Consider the following 22,837-nt stretch of genomic DNA (forward strand, 5'->3'; position numbering starts at 1 on the left):
TATAGTAGACTGACATGGTAATTTAGTTACATAGCAATACACACACATTTAGCCATTTTCCTCTCTTAATTGTGTTTTATCTGTTCATGTGAGTAACAATAAGAGGCACTATCTCTTGGGGTATGCCTGCACTGCAATATAAGCCCAGAATCAGTGGGACTCAAGTCAACTGACCCATGTTAGAGAACCCTGGGCTGATTCTTAACCCCATGTTAAGAATTTTCTAACCCATGCTTGAACCTCAGGCTTTGGCGTCCACACTGCAGCATGCTGATCCGAGCCAGACCAATCATATCTCAGAGTCCCTAGTGCCCTCCCAAAATGTGGCTGCACTAGTCCTTACAACGTAATGCACTGTGGAAAAACTTTACTGCCCATCCTGTACATCACAGGAAATGTGAACAGCCCGCCGACAGCACCTGCCAGGGAGTCATATTGAAGAACTACTTTTGCGTGAGCTTTCACTCTAATGTCAGGAAAAAGGCAAAACTTCGGTGAGGTGTTGGTGGTGTTTTCTGACCCACCCAAGATACCGACTGCTACACTCAGCCAGAAAGGGCACCTACCACAGCTGGATCTTGGTACACCTGGACAATAGAAGTTAGAGGTGCTTTTGTGTTCTCACATTATGGACTTGCATGGCCCAATGGAAGAGGGGAAATAGTACCTATAACAATTTACCCTTTTCCCACCAAAAGCACATTCATTGGACTTGGGGGGGGGGGGTCAGTGCTTGAGAGGGGTGTGGGCTTGACTGCCTTGCAATTAACATATGAATGACATGATAAAAAATTAATGGGGAGGGCTGAATCACAGTATAGGCTCATACAAGGAAGTTACTGAAGTGTAAATTGCTGCATAACTGCATTGAGAAATATTGTTTCCGAAGTAATATATAATTGCTCCTGATCACGTTTTTAAGCTTTATTATCTCAAATCGTGATGGTACAATGTGATGCAGTGACAGCAATCAACGTTCATGATGACATAAAAAGGCTTTATTTGTAAATGTGTTAAAACAATACAACCGTCGCCCATTGCCAGGCAGGCCAGCTGCCAGCATCCCAAAACAAGAAACTGAAGAACATTTCCAAAACAAAAAATAAAAAAATAAAAGTGCAGAATACAGTGCAAACATGATATAAACCCCCTACTGCTTCATGTCCCTTGCCCCCACATTCTCCTTTCCTTTCTTTCTGCACACTTGGCACCGACAGAGGAGTGGAGGTATCCAGAGGGGAGAGGTTCAAGAAGGAAGGCTGCAATGGGGCCAACCCATTCATGGTGCATGAATGCATGGAGTTGTCCAAGTTACTTCTGGACTGAAGGTATGTTGCAGGGGAATCAGGCCTTGGTGTGGAAGAGGCAGCTAGAGCCTGTGTTCTTCCAGCCATGATGGGGATGAATCACTCAAACAGTTATCTCCGTTGACCTGGGTCCTCCTCCCTCAGCCACCATTTCTGTTCCAGGAACTGTTCCCTTTCTAAAACCCTATCCTCCAGCTGTGCAGTGAGTTTTAGCCTTTCCTTCTGCCTCTCAGCCTGCCGTCATTCCAGTCTTACACCCCCATGCTGCTGTACTGGATCAGTTTGTCAGTCCTCTCAAGAACTTCAACCAGAACTTCATTATGGAAACACTTCCTTTTCAAATGGTCCATGAAGGTATGTTGGGCCAGAGGTTCTGGACATACAGCACCCAGTGGAGGTCAAGGAGCCTGAAAAAGGATAAGAAACAGATGGTTATTGCCTAAAGTAGTTCAGTGGAGAAGCAGAGAACTAAGTACTGTGGAATCTCAAGGACATAAAATGTTATATTTCAAAACTGATCCAAAATATATTGTAAAACAGGTGCTTCACTCCACAGAATCTTTCTGAACACAGCCTGGGTAATTGCAGTTATGGAAGTGCAGAGACAATGGTAAGTTTTTTTAAAAATAAGTTTTTCTGTTTTATAAAAATTACATAACTACTTGGTTGTGGATGGGGTGGAAAGTAGGCTTGCAACAAAAGGCTTTTTCTATTATTTCAGGCCTTTCACATTTTGGAGGATAACTGTTCTTGTGGTGCCCTATTGGCAAAAGGAGATGTTATTCCAAAGTGCTAGTGGGAAACCTGCAGTGTATGCAGCCAAAGTATTGAAACATACAGTGACTTACCATCTATGAGTGGAGTAGGTTGATCTGCTCAACTGAGGTGGCTCTGGAAATATGCCCTTCCCCACAATGTGACTACCTATCTGAAGTTCCTGCTTCAGGAAAAGTTTGCAGCTTATCAGCAACCAGGATTGGGTCAGAATCCATGAGCGAATTAAAAGGATGCTGCATCAGTTTACACATGGCTTACCCTGTTATGGCATCACACAAACCTGCAGCTTTCCTCTTCCCCACCCATGGCACATTTCTGAATGAAAACTGATACACAATTCGTGCTTGGGAGAAATAATGTTGTCACTGGTGAGTGCATGGACTTTCTCTAACCGAAATGGACTAGATTTGAAAATAGAATACAGTTTCACACTGTTTCCAGGGGGCTCCACAGACTGTTGAGTTGAATACAAAGCGGTAAACTTGTACGGATCCAGAATTTGCTGTTGATCCTGTCCCACGGCACTGGTTTCAGAAGTAGAGTCACTTCATGCTCCTGACTCAGAGCCTGCTGCTGCTTGCTCACATCAGTTCCCATGCTGGATTCAGGGGACAGCAGGGCACCAACCCCGCTGATCAGGTTGTCATGCATCACGATTGGCTCCATGCTGGGGGTAGTGCCCAGTTAAATTCCTCATAAAATAGACGTGAGGCTGGCGAGATGCCCGAGGTGCAGTTCTGGATCCTGGTTCTTCTGCTACTCACTCTTGAGCCACTTATTCTGCTTCCTGCACTGGTTACCAATCTGGGAAATTAGCTGAAAAGCTGCCAGCTTTTCAGCTATCTGCTGGTACGCGTGGTCATTCCTGGTACTTTTGCGAAAGTCTACAGTTTTACTGGCCTCACACTAGAGATTCACCAAAATCTGGTTGTGCTCCTCTGACCATGAAGCAGCACATTTTGCAAACGGCTTGTTCTATTCAGCCTCCATTGCAACCACAGAAGGCTCTCCACTTGTGTGTCTGCATCTCAGTGATCAGAAGACAATAGAAGTCAATGCTGACTCATTGTGTTGCTGCTGTACACCAAGAGTGGGTGTCTTCTGTTTTCAATTGAGTCAATTGGAGATTTTTGGGATAAAGAGAACTAAGGAAGTTAGCCCATGGGATTGTAGGGTATTTCTGGTGGACTTCCAGGATGAGTCAAAATATCTACACAGCAAAGCAATAGGGTTTGAACCCTGGGCCCTGGCTTGACTCGGGCTCATACCCTGGAGGCCAGCAGGTTCTGGGACCAAGCCCTGGGTGTGTACATGGAAGAGGGTTAGGCTTGAGCCACTGTCAGAGCCTGGGTTTACATGGGAGTGTAGACACACTCTTGGAAGTTAGAGAGTTTGTAGAACCTCGGATCAATGTGAAAGATGTATAGCAAAATATCATCAGCATACTGAACTCCCGACTGCCTCTTAACTTCCCTTAGTGTTCTCACATGCACAGAGTTGACAGCATGGAATCCTGTCGGATGACCAGCTGTTGAGCATTATTTATTGGAACCACTCTAGAAGAAAAAAAAAGAGTTAACTCCATGAGGTCTAGTCTGTCCACCAACCAGATTGCACAATGAGCCAACAAGTCATGGTGATCAGTATAAAAAACTGCTAATATACCTAGAGTGGGTTGTCAGAGACACTTATCTCCAAAAAAATAGATAAATGTAATCAACCAGTTTTACTGACAGCATCTCAGGTATATAGCATGGTTTGAGGTAAGGGTAAAATAAAGGTGGAGTTGTTCCAAGACCACCTTCTCAATAACCTTCCCCCAAAAGAGTAATAGTAATAGGATGAAATTTAATAGTGAAAAGTGCAAGGTCATGCATTTAGGGATTAACAACAAGAATTTCTGTTTTAAACTGGAGACACATTACTTGGAAGTAACAGAGGAGAAGGACCTCGGAGTATTGGTTGATCACAGGATGACTATGAGCCACCAATGTGATATGGCCATGAAAAAAGCTAATGCAGTCTTGGAATGCACCAGGTGAGGTATTTCCAGTAGAGATAAGGAGGTGTTAGTACCATTATACAAGGCACTGGTGAGACCTCATCTGGAATATTGTGTGCAGTTCTGGTCTCCCATGTTTAAGAAGGATGAATTCAAACTGGAACAGGTACAGAGGACGACTACTAGGATGATCCAAGGAATGAAAAACCTGTCTTATGAAAGGAGACTCAAGGAGCTTGGCTTGTTTAGCCTAACTAAAAGAAGACTGAGAGGAGATATGATAGCTATCTATAAATATATCAGAGGGATAAACACCATGGAGGGAGAAGAATTATTTAAGCTCAGTACCAATGTGGACACAAGAACAAGTGGATATAAGCTGGCCATCAGGAAGTTTGGACTTGAAATTAGACGAAGGTTTCTAACCATCAGAGGAGTGAAGCTCTGGAACAGCCTTCCAAGGGAAACAGTGCGGGCAAACAACATATCTGGCTTCAAGACAAAGCTTGAAAAGTTTATGGAGGAGATGATATGATGGGATAGCCTAATTTTGGCAATTAATTGATCTTCGACTACTTGCGGTAGATATGCCTAATGGCCTGTGATGGGATGTTAGATGGGGTGGGATCTGAGTTACTACAGAGAATTCTTTCTTGGGTGTCTGCTGGTGAGTCTTGCCCACATGCTCAGGGTTTAGCTGATCGCCATATTTAGGAATTTTCCCCCAGGGCAGACTGGCAGAGGCCCTGGGGTTTTTTTTGCCTTCCTCTGCAGCGTGGGGCACGGGTCACTTGCTGGAGGATTCTCTGCACCTTCAAGTCTTTAAACCACGATTTGAGGACTTCAGTAGCTCAGATATAAGTTAGGGGTTTGTTACAGCAGTTGGTGGGTGAGATTCTGTGGCCTGCGTTGTGCAGGAGGTCAGACTAGACGATCATAATGGTCCCTTCTGACCTTAAAGTCTATGATTCTATGAAAAGAGTAGTAGTTCAAGGCAACATAATAATATGCAAGATATTTAATATCAAGCTGATTTATTGGTCCAAGGTCTACCCACCAACTTTTCAAGTGTGGATGGCAATGTCACCTCCACACAGAAAGTATTATCAATTGTAATCAACAATAGAACCAATGACTCTCCACTGGTCTTAACACTGTGATACTTGTAAAGTTATGTTGCCATGGGTAGATGTTGTGATACCTATTTTTGGTCCATACTTGTAATGAGGCATGTTTAGGCAAATATGACCTAGGATAATCCATTGTAGTTTAATGTTTGGAACTATATATGGAGAACATGGTCTAAGCATCTTGTTGTTATTTATTAGGATCCCTGTAGCACCTAGGAATCATAGTCATGGATCAGGATCCCAAAGCACAAACAAGTACTTCAGATAATGCTATTCCCATAAAGGGTGACCAGATGTCTTGATTTTATAGGGACAGTCAAGATTTTTGGGTCTTTTTCTTATATAGGCTCCTATTACCCCCTCCCCCATCCCGATTTTTCACATTTACTGTCTGGTCACCCTATTCCCATATTTAAAAAATAATCCATTTTCTATATTCTTGGAGTAAAGTATTACTAGAAAGCTTTTCCTTTCATCTTTTTAAGATACTTTTCTTCAGTGTGACCCATTGTAACACTGCAATCTAGCCCCAGATATTAGGTGCAGCCAATGCTTAATCCTATGAGTTTCTGAAATGAAGATTTGTAAATTCCTCACAGGGCAGATCCACAAATGGAACACTGAAAATGAAAGGGCAACATTTGCACCTTAAACTGTTTTTCCCCCCAAGGAACCAGTTTAATTCCATCACTTGCAGACCTAAATTTGTGGGCCAAGATGGATTTACTAAGTAAACAAATTTGCATGAGATAAAAATGCCTTCCACCAAATCCTTATCAGCAGAACTTATTTTGAGTTAGCAGCTGCCCATACTGTCTTTCTACTTACCGAGACCTGGTCAAATTCAGAAAAAGAAAAGGAAAAAACAAAACAAAAAAACCCCCTCTGTTTGCTTTCTGCCGCAGCTGTGGTAAATCAGTTTTCCAGGGCTCACACATGCTGGGTTTTTTTTTAATATGGAGTTCAAATACTGTACATCAAAAAGGTACCACGCTTGCCTTAATATAAGGTGTAAGAAAGGTTTTTAAAAAGGGAATCAGTGAGTTAAAGGGGAAAAAATGAATAGACTCCATGCAAAGAGATCTCAAAGATACAGAAATATGAAAAAGTGTGTTTAAATTAAAAAAAGACAGGAGTATCAGCAAATTCTCATTCCTGCTATGTTTTGTGCTCCAATATTAATGGAAAGTGAACCAAAAGTTTGTTGCACAACAGTACTTTAAAATTACACAGCAACTTAGGTTTCAGTAAGTCTGAGGGAAGTGATTATCATTGTATAAAATGCATTGTACATAAAATAAGTCTATTGTCTTTGTTTATATTAGTCAACTCCTTATGCAGCTATAGCTTTATCATTTTAATGTGACAGCTGGTCACACTTCTGATACTTGTCCCTCCATTCTAGCCAATAAAATAAGATCTTGGGAGAACATCCTTGAATAGCAGTGAACATCGGTCACACATTCTTACTACCAGTGAAATTGAGGTACTCGCCATTTTTACCTTCTTCTCTTGCATATCAATCCTCCAGACTCAGTTCTGCTGTGATGTCTACCAAGAAATCAGCCAATATGGAAGATCTTATATAGCAAATAGGGAGAGTTACAATTGTCTAATATATAAAACAAAATTTCAATTGGATTTGTAACCATGAGATTAAGCACATTGAGTTTGGTCTCAAAGCCCAACTGAAGTAAAGGGTATTTGGTCAAGCTCATCATTAGTCTATTTAATTATGTTATTTTATTACTGTTCTCTCTTTCTCTCCTGTTGTTGATTAGACTTACTTGCTGCATCATGTCTTAAATTAGACAGTGATCTCACCGACGCTGGTCTTCCACAGTGGTAGGTAGCAGTTAACACAATGACTCAAAAACAAAATATAGTTTTTAGATCAACTGTATATATTAACTATTAGGATGATCCCATCATTGCATGAAATAACCAAAATTGCTGCTTCTGGAATTTTATAATTAATGCACCTCTCAAACTAGTTCCTTGAACTTAAAATCCTTCTCTCGAATTAACTTCAAAGGTGCATTAAGTAATAATGTCTTGGGTCATTAACTTTAGCACTGTCAACATGTTCTCACTCTCACATTTACTTCAATTAATGTAATGATAGTAATTAATGGAACACTTTACACAAAGGATTGCCTGAGCACATTGTCAACTTCTGACAAATAGATCAATCCTCAAATGCTTAGAGCAAGACAGAAGTTGTTAAAGGTGAAAAATGCACAGGACAAAAGGTCAATCTGATTTTTATCTTGATTTAGGTTTAACAGAGGTTTAACTGTCATGATAAAAAATATCTACATTATTTAACCTATTTCTTTTCAAATTTCACAGTAGAAAGTTGATTAATAAATCAATAGAGAAATCTCTAAAATAGTGTTAATGAAAAGTTATTTAAAATATTAGTGATGATGAAAAGATGGAATGAGGAAAGGTAGCTGAGAAAAATGTTAACATTCTTATTATAGTATAATTTTATTTATTAAAGAACTCAAAAAATACTGATAGGTGATCATATTTGTAAAGCCAATAACAGCAATTGTTGCTCAAGTGTTTCCCTCAAGTTTCTGAATCTTTCACCTTCACTCAGAAATTTCCACAAGATTGATCTTAGTCCAAGGGTGAACATTTTTTTTACTGCTTGGCTCAAACTTTCAAACGTTTTTGAGAACAAGGAAAGAAGCAGGTGTGCATGTGAATCTCCCACTAGAGCAAAACAAATTCAGCAATGCAAGCTGGAGTAGAAAGTTAAATATTTTAATTACTCAACTTGAGGAAACTATGTGGAATTGTCTTATGAAGCAAACTTGGAAACATTTTCTTCTTACATATGAATCATACTGCTGTGTCTCAAACTCATGGAAAAGTACTCTTTTCATATCTCTTCTACACACAATGTGCAACTGTAGCTAGAGCTCCTTGAAAGAGTTGGGGGCGGGGGCTGGAAAGATGGGAGGGAAGGAAAAATCACTTTTGTGCAGTGGCTATATTGATATAGTCCGGAATCAAAAGTGGCCCAGTGGCACAAGGCAGAATTTGAGTTCAGGATCAAGCATTAAGCCTGGTCCTTGGGCAGACGAGCATTTTGACTGGATTGTCATCAAGATGGCATATACAGGCCATCTCTCTTGAGCCTTCTGTGTGGGATCTAGGCCCAGGAATGGTGTTGATATTTCATTTAGGATTTTAAAAAAAAAAAAAAAAAAAAAAAAAAACCCCAAACATATTTTGGTTCATTGTTACGTGTAGTGTCACTTTCAGAGAATAAGAGATTAAACATCTAAGACTACCAGAAAATTATACCAGACATCAGACTTTATATAAATAGCTCTTCTAACGGGTGGCTCAGAAGCCTGATGTCTGGCAATATTATGTTCAACTGACTTTGAGAGCCATCCATGGAAGAGACAGTTGTAGCTGGAAGTTTGGCAAGAGGCAAATTTTTTTTTTTAATAATTCATCAGTTCACTTTCTCCACTGAGAGTAATAACGCTTCCATTAGGTTGTGTGTACTCACTTGGAATTATGCTCACCTACTTTTTCTCTAGCGTACTTTTAGTAACATACTAATTAGACTGTAGCTACAGTAGGACATGCACTAATAGATCTCACTAGCAGTTTATTCATTTTGCTGAGTTTGTCTTGTAGCTGAACACACATACTGCCCATATAAATTTCTTGTTATTTGTTCAAAGTCTTTTGGTCTTTCTCTATCATTTTATTTATGTAGGGCAACATCCTGGTTTCCTGATCCCCTTTTTCATAGGACCCTATGAACTGCTCTCTGTGAGGCAGCAATGCGAGGGAGGGGAAAAGGGGGGGGGACTTAAGGGACAGGAGTGGGAAATGGACAAACCTGCTTTGGGTGGGCCCTTCAGCACTTCTGAGATTCTTTGGAGTAGCAATAAAGTTGGAGATGCATTAGTGCTTCCATGAATCCCTCCCTACAGTATGTGGTAGGGAAGGGGAAATCAACCCTTTCAGAGAGCAGTCTTTTGGTCAGTTGCAGTCACGGGGGAAAGACCTGATACTGCAACTTCATTAATTACTGCACAGATGCTCATGTTCTCTTATAGATCCATGGGGATTTGCCAGGTTTGTGGGCAGGCTCAGTGGATTATGCCAAAAGATAAACCCCTCTCCTCATTCTCTGTATGTCATGATTAGTAATGAACTCGGATAGAAGTCTCAGGCAGACTTCCTTCATATTCTGGACTTCCACCATGTGTGCAGGAAGATGAACTGTAAACAGTGTATTTTAAAGTGTGGCCTGGATTACTGAACATTCAGAAGCTAGCAATTTAATGTACAATACCATGAGCTACAGCTTCCAGCTACAAATACTGAAACATTATGGAGGATACAGGAGTAACACAAAAGGACCTAGAGATCTTACAAAAATGGTCAGAAAACAGCAAAGTAACAACGTGAAATTCAGCTTGGACGAATACAAGCTAACACATCTGGGAAAAATAGTCCAAAATAAAGAAATTCTATAAGCATAAGAGCGTTGGAAAACAATCATAGTGAAAGAGGCTCATAAGGGAGATTATACAGCAAGTAATACATAAACTGCTATGCAATATGGTGGCAAAACAGACTGTCATTTGGGACTTCACATGTGGATGGAGACATCACAGCATGGTAGCAGTCCCCCTTCCTGGGCTTGTCTACATTACAAAATTGTATCATGTTTGAACATGGTTGTGTAAAACCACGCTAGCTGATATGATGCCAACCACAAGAAACCATATTCAATGTTATGTCAGCAAACCACGATCAAAAGTTGTCCTTGCTCTCCAGAAAGTCACAATCAGCATTTTGTCACATTTGCATTAATTCTTCACAACTGTATTCAAACACAGAAAATATCTGTAGTGTAGACAAGCTCCATGTGACTCTGATGAAGTATTTAGAATTGAATGCACAAGCCCAGATATACTTGCATTACCAGAAAGCCATTAGCTATTTGAAAAAAGATCTGAAAAAATGAGCAGGAAGGGATTGATGTAGAAGGAAAGATTATAAGAGCTAAAGATGTATACTATTGCTTGGCAAAGAGGGGAATGTAACAGGTTACAAATACTGGAAGAGTGTAAACAACAAAGAAAAGGTTTAAGCAGGAATAACAAGGAGTTAAGGGATAAATTAAACAGAAAATTACACCAAGTATGAAGGAAGTCTTCCTGACACTGGGATATAGGGCGGCTGTGGAACAGTCATCCTAAGATAGTGGTTGAAGCCACAACTGTGGGAAAACTTCAGACAAAATGCTAGGCAATGTTCTGTAGGAAATAATCCTATTATCAGCAGTGAAATGGAATGGATGATCAAATTATTCTCATAGGTTGCCCCCCTCCTGCCATCTCTAACTTCTATATTTCTATGAAGATCAATTAAAATATCACAATTCCTAGCTGGGAAGTATGATTTCAGATCTATCATAAAACATGAGAAGTTCTCATATATTTTTAGTCTAATAGTAATGGAATTTACAGTTGTAGAGCTTAGGAACAAACATTTTTTGTTCCTACTGTAATTTATTTTCATCTTCAGACATAATGGCTTCAAAGCCTCATCAGAAAGCATCTCTGTTTTGAGTTCTATATTAAATAGATCCATAGCTTTGAATTTTCAGAATCCTAAAAATACACCACCATATTATGCTTCTGCTATGAGCACTTGATTTCTGTTTCTGTTATTAACAAGGAGATGTTACTTGTTTGTACAACAAGTGGAGTTCTTAGAGGTGTTCTGTCCCTACAGATGCTCCATGTAAGGATATGCACATGCCTGTGCATTCTTCATTACCGATTTTTCATGATCTCCTCGATGGCATATAGGGAGGAATGGACCTTCTCACAGTAAAAATACACCACACCACAACCTCAGGTAAAAGAAGCGGTACAAGGCACAAAGTATAAACTTAGTTTACAGTCTAAGCACTCCATGTGATTGAAGTTGACAAGTGTTCAAGTTTGAGCAAGACAAGATAAAGAATTCTATGTTTTTCCAGTGTTTCTCTCTTGTATTAGCCTACTACACAAAATGCATGTAAATTTCTATTTACATATCAATATCCCAATATCCTGGGGAGAAAGACTAATGGCAAAATTCTTATCTCCAACCTTCACTGAAGATCTCTATGGCACTTTCTACATTTATTCCAGAGGGAGGCCAATCTTGTAGTCTTTAGGACAGATTGCACTGTTGATTTTTTAGGAGGAAGTATTCATTGACTTCAAGAGCTATGCTAAAGAAATAGTATGGGCCTTTTAATATATGCATATACTGTGGATAGTTGATAATTCAGGAAAAGGCACAATACACGAACATACAGAGTGCAGAAGGGATCCAGCTGTGCATTCCTGTATTCTCACCATGTACACCGCCTCCAGCAAAACACAGACTATTCTGCCTGACCACTTTTAAAAGCAATGAACAAAGAGTCAGCAATAATTAGTTTCTTCACTGTCTTTGTTTTAAGACTTATAGCTTCTCTTTTCTTCAGTTATAGTACATAGAATTGTAAACACTCAGCTGCTTTACCAAAAAAAAAAAAAAAAAAAAAAAAAAAAATCTTACAAACGAAGTCTGACAGAGCAGGAGAAACGAAGTGCTAAACCAAGTATTTTGCAGTGATCTTAATCTCAGCATTGGTCAGAAGGATTACAACCAACATTTTCAGATGGACGTTTAGGCCCTTTAGGACACAGCCTGTTTTTCAAAACTAGTTATGCTGTGTTCATCACCTTGCAAGTATATTTCTAGCATTTGTGCGATAATCTGTCCGCATGTGTAGAAAGAGCATTTTTTATATTTCCTGGCGGCAAAACAATTGAAGCAGAGAGAAAAATGAATATTGCTTTTCATGCCAGAGAGCATGAATTTCATAGTTGTTTGGATTTCTTCTTTCGAGAATTCTTGATCGAGGAGTTGCTTTTGATCTGGATCCAGCTTGGGGATGAGACAAAGTGTTGTGTTTAAAGTATGATTCGGTGATAAATGCCCCAGATTGTTTCCAAGAAAAGTAAACAATGTTTTGCAGAATATAAATACATGAACTACTTTATAAGCCTTTACACGTACTGTGTACATTTCCTCTGTGATACATATACATAATGTTAACTGTCCAAAACAATACAACCACAGAATATTTAAACAGAAAAGCTTTGGAAACAAACATGTTCCTGAGAAAGTGAAGGCTTACAGCATGATTGACAATGACAGGCATATTTGTCATACAATCATCTTATGCTGACCAAAACAGGAAGCAGAGAAATCAACTTGTTTGCTCTCACCATTCAGAAGGAAAATTTAAACAACCCCGATAGCAAAAATCTACAATTAAAAGGAAGTTACGCTGCAAAGACTGATCTAAACAAAGTTTTTTAATCAGCATGTTCTGATAATTCAGGAAGAACTAAACTAAATACACAATACTCAGTAAACCATAGTCTAAGGAACTATCTCAATACACAATACTCAATAAACCACAGTCTAAGGAGTAAATACACAATACTCAAATATTGAGTAAATACACAATACTCAATAAACCATAGTCTAAGGAACTATATCTATTTACCTTTAGATATTTTTCTTGACGAAGAAAATTAGATTGGTCACAAGGGAGAACAATGGATCTGTGTATTTTCCTAAAGGCTAATTGGTGGGACATCTCATTGTAACCAATTTTATTTGCTAAGTTTTCAACTGTTCATACTCATGATAATGATCAAGTAGGCAGTCTCATTACTGTTTCTAATAAATAGTGGCCAACATCAAAAGAACTGCCATCAAAATTACTAGTTTGCAGTTAAAATGAAAAGGCTAGAAGACTGAATACTTAATATGCTAGTATGACATTCTTGCAATAGGGTATGAAGGCCTCAATTACAGATCTGGAAACTCTTCATTCTAGTCACATGCACAATGCCTGGCACCAAGATAGAGCCTGACACAGGGACCTAGCCATCTTGAATTAGGACAAGATTCAACAAGGGAATAAACAGAGAAGCAGGAGCTGGGTATGGCACAAAACAGCAGCAAGTACTGATATATTTCCAGAAGTAGTCCCAGTGTTAAACTAGTCAAGAAATCTGCCAACCTAGCTAATGCCAGATGGTTGGAATTTAGAGAAATCACAGCAAAGGTATGTTTTAAAGAGGGATTTAAAAGAAGGTAGTGGCTTTATTAATTCTGACAGGAAGATAAGGGGCTGGGTGGAAGCAAACCTACTTGTGAAAAAAGTGGATGATCAAGGTTAGCATCTATGGCAGAGTGAAAGCAGGGATCATTCTAGAAGTTCGTTTCCCTTCTCTCTCTCAGGATGGAGTTGCATTGGCAAGCTATCAGAATTCTGTCTTTCAAGTTCTGTGAGCCACTCTACTACTCAGAAGCATTACATTTAATTTCCATGAAATGTTAAAAAAAATATGTCTATGCTCTATATATTTCAATTTTAGCTGAAGTCAGTCTTTTGCAAGAGGTTCATGTGTTCTGGAAAACGAGTTTCAGACTCTTTGGCTTCTGGGCGTGAACCCAAACAGTTTTTGTTCAATATATTTAAAAAGTTTGACTCTTTCTTTGAGTCTTTTTTTTCCTTTTGTAATTTCATGTACATTTTAATGAAATAAAGAACAGATTTAAGCACTTGTAATCCACACCTGAAGTTTTAAAGGATAGGTGAGCACAGCTAGTTCTTTTTATTGCAAGACTTCAGCATATCCTGAGAAGCCCTTTCCACGGGACAAATTGCCCCAGTCTTGCTAGTAATTTAAATGCTATTTTTTCCCTTTAAGAAATAAAAACCTCATGTTTTGAAGTCCTAACATACCTGTTCCCAAAGAAGCTGGTTCCAGATTTGCTGGACTCGGAGAAATGTCTGTAGAAATTAAAAAGGCGGAAGTTAAGGGAAAGGGAAAGGACTGTTCTACATGCCATAAGTAGAAACTTGTGTCTTTACTACACAGAAACCATATTAAGGCCACTTCTGCATCACATCTGCACACATTATATTTGTATTACAGTAGAGCTTAGAGACTCCACAATGCTAGGCTCTACACAGACACAAAGTATGAGACAGTTCCTGCCCTGAATAGCTTACAATCTAAACAAGAGAAAGTGGGAGAAAGGAAGTATTATTATCTGCATTGTTCAGATGGGAAACAGAGGTTCAGAGAAACTAAGTTATTTGCCCAAGCCCACACAGGATTGAACCCACGTATGTCTTCTGAATCGCCAGATGCTGTCTTAATTGAAAAGAAGGATGATCTTGTGGTTAAGCGTAAGAGTTTTGGATACATCAGGAATACCTGAAAATAATGTAGGCTGGAAGCCTTTGCAGAGTGTCATGGCTTCTGTACATATGGGCTAAGATGCAAAATTGACACCAATAATAGGATATGAATGGTATATAGGTACCAGTGCAAGCAATGCTGTTGGATCTCTCAGAATAGCTTTCTGACAAGGAAGCACTGCATTATATACGTTTCATATAGGATACATGCAGTTCCTGGCTCTTACTTGCGAGCACAGTTATTGAGTTCAGTTTGTGTTTTCACATGCATTGATAGCTATAGCTGTTGCTGCAGTTTCATCATTAATCAAAAACATGAGCAAACCCTTTTTGCCTCCAAGAGTCCTGATAGTTCCCTTTGTGTAACTGATAATGGTAAATATAGGTATTTTCTTCATTTAAATTCTAGCCATTTTCATCTTTGTGGTTCACTTTTGTACGTAATTAGCAAGTTGCATTGTGCCAACATACTGGACAGCTTGACGGTTAGGATTAATACAGAACTCAAGGATTCATATAGCTTTTCACATTATTTTTTCATAATTAGCTTCCCTTATTTCAGCCATTTCAGGGTCATCTACTTTAAACTGGTCCGATTATCCAGGATGGAAACAACAAGTTACAATCCCTTTGAGTTAAGGATTTTGCCAGTTTAAATTGTTTGGTAGTAAATAGGTAACACTGATTTTGCAACCAGAATAAAAGTTGTCTTTTAGCTGCACCTAAATCTGCTGTAACAAACCTTTATTCAGTCCATAAATAATTTAATACATCCATTCGGAATTCAAAGCCAAGCTAACACAGTCAGGAAGTCATTTGAAAATAAGAATTCTTTACAGATACTGATGGGCAAGTCAGATTAAAAGACAATGGCCTGAGGGCTTCATACAGCCGAATTTTATATCAAAAACGGAGAGCAGGATTTTTTTTTTATTATAGCAAAGGCAATTGAATTATTAGCCTTCTTGAAAGAAGTTTCAACAAGCCATGACTCTTAGGATATGGATTAGGACTGATCATTTCACTTAATCAATATGAAACATCAAAGAAGGCTTATCCAACAGCCTGTAGTTTAGATGAGAAAGAATTAAAATATATAGCGCAGTGGTCCCCAAACTTTTCATGGTCCTACCCCCTTTACCCCTGTCAATGCCCCCCACTCCCCCAGGAGCCAGAGCCAGAGCTGAGGGCAGAGCAGGGCTGGGTGGCACTCACTCCCCGTCCCCCAGGGGGGCTGGCCAGGGCCCCACTGCACACCACCCCCCACCAATGTTCCTCCATACACCCCGAGGGGGGCATGCCCCACAGTTTGGGGACCTCTGATATAGAAATTGATCCAATTAGATCCTTTAAGTCAATGAAAAGGGTCCCATTGACTTCACTGAGCTATGGATCTGGCCCAAATAGCTAGGAGAAAGAATTAGAAACTGAATTCCCTGGCACTTTGTGAGCCAAACTAGGCTGGAAAGAGCAGTCAGATAACAAGATCCAAAATGGACAAAGAGATTGACTTATGGGTAGAGCTGGACCGACTGTTCACAGGAAAAGAATTTATTGATCAAATTTAGCACTATTCAGTTTATCAACTGTTCATGAATAGAATCCATTGTTTCCACAAATCTGTTTGACACATTTTATAGACACATTTCTTCTGTTTGCTGAGATAATTTTTGTTTCTCACCAAAACAAAAAACAAAAAAAACCCAAAATTGTTTTGGGTTAAATGAAACACTGTTTGATCAAAACATTTGGGTTTTTGTTTTATTTTTTTTAAATACCCTTTTGGCGGTGTTAGTTTCATTTAGCTAATTTCTAAATGAAACATTGCTTCAAAATTTAAAAAGTCAACCATTTTGTTTCAAAAATGTTGAAATGCTTCATTCTGAAATATTTGGAAATCCTTCCTCCCTCCAAAATACTCCAAAAATGTTCCCAGCGAAAATCATTAGCCAAGTTTGATCAGAATATCCAAACAGCTTTGATCAGCCCCAAACTGCATTTTTCAACTAATAACCTATTCACTTTAAAAAAAAAATCACCCAGGTCTAATCATGAACACAAGCAAAATGACTGTTTAAAAATCCAAACAAAAGGTTTAGGAGTAATGAATTTTGCTATATTTCTCTAGCTCTACTTATTAGCATCTCTCTGTGCTGGGCAATATCCTCTGCTGGCGAGATACTTACTTGTGCATGGTCTGTTTTGACCTTAGGAGACAGAATGAGAAGGATGCATGTCCACAATATGCTCACAATGAGCAAAGGATAGCTCAGCCTATTGTCTAATCAGATGGATAGCGGAGTAGCATACCCATTGGGACATTACATAGGCACTTCCAATCTCAGTGAAATGAGGAATAAAGAGGTTGTTAATGAAACACTGGAATGCGTTACCTAGGGAGGTGGTGGAATCTCCTTCCTTAGATATTTTTAAGGTCAGGCTTGACAAAGCCCTGGCTGGGATGGTTTAGTTGGGGATTGGGCCTGCTTTGAGCAGGGGGTTGGACTAGATGATCTCCTGAGGTCCCTTCCAACCCTGATAGTCTATGATTCTATTCTATGATTCTATGAAACTTTTTCCAACCCTTAAAAATACAAAATGCAGTAACTAATATATCAACATGTTATAGCCAAGCATTTGAAGACTGTGTAAGAAGATCTTCCTTATGAATGTTCATTGTTAGCACAAAAGCAAGAAATGAGGCTTTTTGTATTGCTAAGGCTATTAATACCATACAAATTAGCATTCTTCAGTAAGGGCTGTATAATAAATGCAGGGGAACAGTGTACAAACCCAACAATCAGAGAAGAGAAAAATGGGAGCATCTGCCCAGAGGAAAGACTGTCAATACAGATATATGAACAAAAATCTGAGGAGGGGAGAAGGCAGGGGGAATCAAGTGTCCATATTGAAGCAGCCCTAGGTAAACCAAGCAGTACTCAAGTGGTCAAACAAAACCAAAACGTGTCACTGAATGTGTCAGCATTGTCTGGCATAAGTCAGCTGTTTGGAACAATTCCTCCAAAGAATTAATAATTAACAAGATTACCTTCCACATAGGTTCAGATGGGGTTTTTGCTCAATAATAACGGATCCAATGTTTATCCTCCTTTGGTGAATCTACTGTTATTCTACCTTTGTAGCTCATGTTTCTATAGCCCACAGAATATTCCAGTTATTTAAAGAATACAGATTTACATTCCATACTGACTGGAGGATTTATTACCTTCAAGATTTCAGCCATGAAGCAACTGGCAAGTGTTCACTGGCCTATTGCACTTTCACAGGAGAGTTATTTTGGGAATACTCCTTTGCTTGTTATGTGAACAGTTATAGATGGAGTAAATTCCATTGCCAAGAACTCCAGCAACAAGGGATGGGAAGGTTCCAGCTTTTCTAGCCTCAGAGGTGTCAGCACTAAGTGTCTCAGCAGCAAGAGTGCTGAGAAAACAGACAGATCAGAATTTCTACCTGCATCTGAGGGCAAGTTCCATGGACTTCAGTGTCAGACACAAATGAACCTCCAAGGGCAAGGTTTGGTCTAATGCTAAGAATCCAGCCAGGCCCTGTGGAATTTGGGATCCATATTTTAATATTTTCAGCACTGGAGATACTAGATTTACCATTGACATTAAAGCTGACTGCTGTAATTTGACCCTATGTTGTAACTTTTTCAAGCTGTATGTTGCTCCCACTTCTTTTCTGGGGAAAAATAATATGAAGTTCTCAACTTGTGCATTGCCCATAGGGACAAGAGACACTACAGTGAGTATGAGGTAGGAAGGGTTGTTATTAGAGGTGAACAATTTCCAAGGAAGAATTGGTCAAGTGTAGGCTTTCCTCTGCCCCCAATTATTTCAGTTTATTGATTTTTCTAACTTCTTTGCCCAGGATATTTGATATTCATAACATAAATTGACCTTTGACTAGACAGATAGGTCATATTGTCTCCTGCTGGTCAGAATTTTAGGCAAAAGATGTCACACATTTCCCCACCCTTTGTTTTTCCAATCATTTCCAGTCACATGTTCTGATTCCTGTCTGACTGAAGTAAATTTAAAATCAGGTTTCCAATATAAATAACTGGGATTGTGACTTCAGTGTTTGCTTTTCCATGAGAACTCTCTAACACCTGCTTAAGACTAGTTGGTGTGGCGAACATTGCTGCCAGTAGAATTGTTTGCTCAGATATTCACGGAAATCAAATGCAAAAGCTGAGTGAAAACAATTGAAGCAAAACATTTTTTAAAAAATGGTGAACTAGTGTTTGCTAATTCTGTCACAATATTTGGTCAGATCTAGATACTAACCTCTTGTTGGTTTTACAATACATTTACAAATCTGCTTCATACACACATCTGATATCAATCCTTATAGGAATCATTATATATAAGTTCAGTGCCACCCTGACCATGCAGGCCAGCATGGAACTCTGGTTGCCGATTTAGTTCTTTCCGAAATACTTAAAGCAGACTTTTAGGAACACCGACAGTTTCCCCAAGCAGATTTCAGTTTGTAAAATTCAGTAAAGTTCATTTATTTTTTAGAGGAAACACACACATTTTTTCTCCTTTTGTTGCTACTGCAAGAAAATTAATAGCTTAATTTACAGTTGTCATCCAAATATCCAAATGAGGCAAAATCTCAATAATAGCCTATCAAGCAAGATTTCAGGAAGGAAACTGATATGAAAAGGCTAAGTATCTTACACTACTAGTTAAGGGCGGGGGATAGGGGGAAATCAATTATTTCTCTTAGTGGCAGATCCACATGGAGGAAGACATAGCAGCCCCTCTTTCCCACATAAGATTCATAAGTATCTGCAAAATCTAAGCTTTACATTTGAAGAAGTGAAAAACCTCCAGTTGCATTCTGTGAAGAATACCTTCCAAACATGAACAGGGTGCAAACAGACACTGTGTTGAGTCTACAGCAGACAGAAAGCTGGATAATACTTGAGACAGAGGTATAAGTTAGAACTGAGTGAAAATTTGCAGTCAGAACTTTTTTTCCACCAAAAATGCATATTCAGATTGACTGAAACACTTTGCAAATTCATCTCAAGTTTGCCATATTGATTTATCAGAAAAAATAAAACCAGTTTCAAAGTGTGGAAACATTTAATTGACATTGTGAAACATTTCAGTTCTAAATAAATGTTCATATCAAATTGCACTCCAATTGTATTTACTTTAAAAGAAGTAAAACCCCTCAGGCTAAAGGAAATATTTTATTTTGGGTCAAATAAAACATGTCATTTGACTCACAATTTATTTTCATATATTGATTTTTCTTTTTCATTTTGCAAAAAAAATTTTTTAAATGGTTTGGGTTAACCTGAAGCAATTATCTTTCTTATAAAATGTTTTGGTTCAGCCAGCAATGAGGTGTCACCATATAAACCTAGTGATCAGTAGATCTACTGAAGTCCTGCAATTCATAAATTGCTGGGGGTAGAACTGCATGTGACATTCATCATTAGCTCAGCCAAAAAAAGAGAGATATAGGACACTGAAAGGAACATACTGTCAGAGTACTTCTGAGGACATAAAAAGTTCTGCATATTTACTGGCACATAATGGTTTGATTGACAGGACAGTGTCATTTCCATGCATCACATCCAAAGATGATCCTCTGCAAGAGGCAGGAAAGAAATGTCTCAATAGCATATTGCATGATTGGCTAGGTGTACCTTTTAATCTTTCAAAGGGAAGTGGGGAAGAAGTACTTGACGCTGTCAGATGCCAGACAGTAGCTGGAACAACTGTCTAATCAGATGTGGCAATTCCTATGTCATAAGAAATTTCACAATACTTTTGTACCTTTTCCTTCATTTTAGTATTAAGATATTTTTAAACTCCATTTTATTTGGCTAAGGATGACTCAAAATAAAATGGAGTTTAAAAATAATAAATTTTCTCTTTTTTTAAACTGGGAATTAATGGCAAGTACCTTTGAAAGTCCATTGTGAGTGTTTTTGAGTTAGACAGCTGGAAAGGATGCTGTCTTCCTTACTTTTGCACATAGAGGTTACATACAGCTAAGGAAATTTCTTGTTTATTACATCACTGTCCCCTCCTCCTCCACAGTATCTTTATACTTCATCTTCAGAGCTGGTTGACATTTTTTAACTGAAACTACATTGAAAAACTGGTTTCAAAGTCAACATGTTGATTTTGAGGAAATTTTTCCAGTTTTCTCCCCAGGGAAAAATTTAAAACAAAATTTCATTTTGATTTGTGTAGAAATTTCTCATGGAAAGCTAAAAATATTGACTGGGAAAATTAGCAGAGTGTCCATTCAATTCAGAGTTAAAGGAAAAAATAGTAAGATTCTAAAGAATATTAGCAGAAGATTAAAAGGTACATAGACGTAAATCCTCTCTCTTAAACAACATTCAGGTAAATAGGCTTTGCTCAGGGATACATTATTTCACCAGAACTCAGCAGAGTCAGGTTTTTCAGGGGAGAGGGCAGATTTAAAAATAATTAATTTAATTGATTTAAAATTTAGGATTCTGGAGGCATCTAGGCCCAGATCCACAAATGTCAATGGAAGTTAGGAGCCTAAATAGCTTAATGCATACAGAAGTGCAGTCACACATTAATACTCCATCCTATTTTCATAGTCACTCCCCTACTAGTAACTGGATACATATCCTTACAGACCAGAGCACAATAGCAAGGCCATTTCATAATATCTGTACATTATTTCATGAGCTACTTTGGCTAATGAAGCCACATAGCCATGGATTCCTTAGAGTTTTTCCCCCACCTTCTCCAGATCAGTTCTACTGTGAATATGGAAAACCAAGAGAACTTGGTTCTATCCTCTTAAACTAGAAGATATTTTTGAAGTACCTTTGCATCTAAGGATGGTTAGTATTTATTATCAGTAAGGGCTGCACCAAATGTACTCACTCTCAACTAATTTCAGTTCTGCAGTACTCAGGACCTTCCTTATGCACTGATTCAGCAAGGTACTTTACTCACATGCTTAAAGTGAGGCATATGCTTAATCTCAGAAGTCTGTGGGACTAAAGGATGTCTTTAACTTCCAATATGTGAGTAGTTCCATATATTTCACAGTTTAGAGTTAGGCACATGCTTAAGTCCTTTACTGAACTGGAGTCATCGGATGTACTTGTGTCATATTAGGAACTACAATATTTACCTCAAATCATGTTACTATAGTAATATTTGGATTCATTATCAGCATATATTAACAGATCGGTCCCTCAACTTTTCCCTTATTTATCCCCTTGCAGAGTCAAATATGGTCAGGCAATATACTTTTGCATCACTTTTATGAGCCATAATTGGAATTATTGAAGCTCTAGGACAGGGGAATGTTTTATAACTGAGAGAAGGCTATATCCCTGTAGTGAATCATCTTTCAGCTATCCTGTGGCATGATAAATCATCAACAGTTCAAAAGGATATTTTTGCCCTTCTATTTTATTGTTAAATGCAATAAATACAACTGGGGAATACAGACTTTTCTCAACTCGCAGTTTTATAAGGCTGTGCTGCTTGGGAGCAATGATTAAGCAGGGTTGTGGGCATGTTATGAAATATTTTAGGAGCGCGTGGAAACAGTCTAAAACCACTAACTAGGCTTTCAGACTCACCATATTACCAGTCTCTTACTAGAGGGCAGGAGACCATTTCCTTTGAAAGCTTCAGACATTACACTTTCCAAAGTACAACAGAGACATCACCTTTAATCTTCCTAAAGACATTAGCCTTTTAATATAAGATAGCACATGTTTTAAAAAGCTTAGAAGAGATGTTAAGAAATATAGCAATATGCTTACTGTGAATAAACTTAAGGTGAGATTTTCAAAAGCACTCAGTATTGCCCTAACTCTGCTTCCACAAGTCTTAACACTGACATCAGCGGGAGCAGAGTTAGGCCAATACTAAGCACTTTCAAAGACCGCACCATAGCATATAGGTGCAGCTTACCACTCTGATATCTCCAGTACAGTGTGTCTCAGTTTCCCCCACTGTGCCTCAGGTCCCTTCTTCTAGAGATAGTCTTCAACACGTCAGTTTTGTGATTTGGCTTTCTGCCAAAAGCAAGAATCCTTTCTTTCCAGAAAAAGACAAAATCCAAACATAAAATACATAGGCCTTCTACAAATAACCTCTTTAGGCCTCATTTGCAGGACCTCACTAGTCTCCTGCTTCTTTGTAATAGGAGTCAAGTGATCCTCCACCCCTTGCCTGCAAGGGTGTTGACTCACTCTGTACGAGGCACAGCTGAGATGAAGGAAGATCACTACCTTTCTCCACTTCAGACT

At 38.7% G+C, this 22,837-nt stretch overlaps 1 long non-coding RNA gene across 1 annotated transcript; it reads right to left on the reverse strand.

The window, feature by feature from the left end:
- Positions 1-976: 976 nt before the first annotated feature.
- On the reverse strand, positions 977-22,810 carry LOC122462470. The gene is made up of 2 exons (XR_006285016.1): positions 22,500-22,810; positions 977-1,714 (listed from the first exon to the last, which is right to left on the reverse strand). It is a non-coding gene; the product is annotated as an uncharacterized LOC122462470 (long non-coding RNA).
- Between the last annotated feature and the right edge of the window lie 27 nt (positions 22,811-22,837).

This window comes from Chelonia mydas, chromosome 11, assembly GCF_015237465.2.
Source record: "Chelonia mydas isolate rCheMyd1 chromosome 11, rCheMyd1.pri.v2, whole genome shotgun sequence".
Lineage (NCBI taxonomy): Eukaryota > Metazoa > Chordata > Testudines > Cheloniidae > Chelonia > Chelonia mydas.